Here is a 3,579-nt window from a genome sequence, read left to right on the forward strand (position 1 = left end):
AACTAGTAGTAAACTAGTGTTATTATAGCTAGTTTTTTATAATTTACTAGGGCTTTTTATACATGCTTAAAATTAAAAAATAGTTTTTATAAGTTTTTATAGCTAGGCCAGCCCTTTTACTTAATAAAAAATTTATTATATTTATAAATTTATTATTTTTTAAAAATAGCCTTAACTTCCTATTTTTTTTTTTTATTAACTAACTTTATAATTAGTGGTTACTTCTTTTCCCCCTTAGGCTTATCTTACTATATAAATAGCTTTAAAAAAAAGATATAAAATACTAAATAAATTTTTAACTAACTATATATACTAGTAAGCTGGAGCTAATATACCTACTTTTTAATAATAAATTTAATTTTAAAGGGTTTATTATATTTTAGGTTAAGTTTTTTACTTAAATATATTAATTTAATATTTTTTAAAAATACTAAAACATTATCTCCGACCTTAAATTCTGCTAAATAATATTTTTAATTATAGTAAAGTACCTACTTTTTTTGCGCCTTATTTATATAATCCTATAAATTTTTATAAAGCTATTTTAAATAATATAAGCACTTTTTAATAAAAAAATAAAATATTAATTTCCCTAGGTTTTTAAGCCTAAAAATTACTAGTTCCTGCCCATAGCTTACCATAAGCAAAGTATAGCTAGTTAAGTTATTTTTTAAATTATTATAAGTAAAGCGTGCTAGCAGTAAGTATAACACCTAGTTATTTTACTAATAGTTATAATATATATATAAATACACCTTAAGTGTTTAGTTCTAGCACTTAATTTAACTATTTAATTAAAAATAATATACTATACTAAGTTATTGCTTAATATACAGTGCTTAATAAAAGGCTATTTAATACTTTAAAGTAAAAAATAAACCTTAATTTATTACTATGCTCCGGGGTAACCCTGTATTATATATAATTTTTTTAATAAATAAGTTAGCTAACTTCTCCGCAGTAATTTTATTAATAATAAAAAAATATTTTATTTTCTTGCTAAATTAATTTATAATTACTAAAATTATATTATAAACACGCCCTTTATACTTTAATAAAGGTAGGCTAATAATAAAGTTTATAAAGATATTTTTTTACGGTATATTTAATACTAAAAAAAATATTAAACTTCCCTAAGGTAGCTACCTTAAAACCTTAAACTTTTAGTATAAAAAATATTTTTTAATATATGCATGTATATTTTTATTAAGCTTTTTTTATTAAAACTTGCGGGCAAGTAATTTAATAATTTTTTTATAGTTAAAGTAGCCTGTATAAAAATTATTATAATATTATTTTATAATTTTATATTACAACGCGGGCACGGGAGGTATATAAATAATATTTTTATAAAAAAAAAGTTTTTTTTTCTTACGCTATTTAATAATAAAAAAGGCCTGCCCTAAATTAACAAGGATTATATTTTTAAGCTACTATTATAATTAACTTATAAAAGTGTTTTTTTATTAGGCTGTAATTAATTATTACTAAAGAATATTTATAACTAGTCTAGCGGTTTTTTTTTTACTTACTACCTTTATAATAAATATTTTAAAACTTAAAAGTTTTAAATACTTACAAGCCTAACCACGCGGAAAAATAGCTAGGTTTTTTAATATTATTTTAGCAGTAGTTTATTAAAAAAATAAACTTAACTTTTTTTATAAAGTAAGGAGCATCCTAACTTAATACTTTTTATTTTTTATTATATAATTTAATTACTATAATAGTATATTTACTAAATTATACTTACCTGGCTTATATTTTATTTTAAAGTTATAAGCCATAAGTAATTTTACCTATTATACCTACTTTTAGTTTAAAACCTTTATTATAAAAAAATAGCGTAGGTTATTATAATTACACTACATATGTATAAAATATAAAAAGCCCTTAAGGTAATAACACCACTTTTTAAAGTATTTAATTACTATAAGTAGTTTTTAATTATAGACCTTATAGCAAAGCTTTAATTTATATAATTAATAAAAATAAAAGGCCACAAGGCGCCACTAGTCCTATTTTTTTTTACTAAGTAACTTTTTTTACTTTAGCTATATAATAATTTTAGTAATAGCAAACCCTAATATATTAATAATAATAAAAATCTTTTTTTTAGGATTAAAGTGCTGTAGTACTAGTAGTTTAATAAAGTTTAACTTAATTTTTTTAAATATATTTTTTATATTAATAAAAAATAAAAAAGGCCTGCTTTTATATTTTTTTACTATTTTTATTAAAAGCTAGGTTATTAAACATATTATTTTAGTATAACTAAAAATAAAATATTAAAAATAGTTTACAAAGCCTAAAAAAACCTATAACTTATAAAATAATATTAATTCTAGCTAATTAGTAACAGTCCAGCTATGGTCTAGATTAATAAATATTTTTTTTTATTTAATAATAAAGCCTAAAAACTTTACCTTCTTTTTATAAAAATTATATTTTAATAATTTTGCATATAAATTATGCCTTTTTAATTAATTAAGAACTTTTTAAACATGGTGCATATATTTTTTTTTTATTTTTAAAAAAATAAGAATGTTATTAAAATAAATAATATAAAATTTATTAAGAATCCTGCTTATAGCTATATTTATATAAAATTAAAATATAGCTAGCATATTTATTAAGCTAAAAGGTATAATTATATACTTATAATAACTATAATAAGTCTAGAATGCCATTTTTTACTTATTTTCCCTTTTAATTTATATTTTATAATACATGTCACGTAGATTTAGCTTGGTAAAATATTTTATATTTACTAGCTAATTTATTAATTTATTAATACATGGTAATAAATAATAATTCTTGTTAGTTATTATATTTAATTCGCGATAGTTAACATAAAAATATAAAAATTTATTAAATTTTTAAATAAAAAGCACTAGCGCTTTAGCACTACTTTAAAATAGCCTAATTTATTTTTTTTTAAGTATTTTATTAAAATACTTTTTTAATATTTATAACTTATATTAAAAAAAACTATAAATAGGACCCTATAAAGGCTTCTTACCTTTTTTTAGTAAGATTTTATACTTTACTTTACTAGTTAAAAGTTAAGCAGCTTCTTGCTTAAAAAAAACTTTACTTTAGTAAATATACTAGGGTGGCAGGACCACCTTTACTTTTTTTTTAATTTTTTTTAATTAATAAAATATTATAAGTACTAGTTCCTTGCGCATAGTTTTTATAAACTTTTATAATATTTTAATTTTAATAAAAAATATATAATTTTACTAAGTCTATTTTACTATAATAAGGTGGAGGTCTAAATTTAATTTAATTATTTAGGGATATTTTAGGACTGCTTGGTAGTTTTTATAAATAAAATTAATAATATAATATATTAAGTTAAATATTTTTATAACTTTTTTTAAATTATAAACCTAAGTACGGGCTTGCAAACGCCCGTAGTAAAAAGTAAAAATATTATTAATATATTAAACTAGCTATACCATGCAGTTAATATTTATTTTAATACCTTACTTTTATAAATATTAAACTAAAACAAAATTAATATTAGCCCTAGTATTAAGTAATATTTTAAACTATTAATTTACCCTATTTTTT

The sequence above is a fragment of the Aspergillus mulundensis genome, assembly GCF_003369625.1.
Source record: "Aspergillus mulundensis strain DSM 5745 chromosome Unknown scaffold_13, whole genome shotgun sequence".
In the NCBI taxonomy this organism is placed as follows: Eukaryota; Fungi; Ascomycota; class Eurotiomycetes; order Eurotiales; family Aspergillaceae; genus Aspergillus; species Aspergillus mulundensis.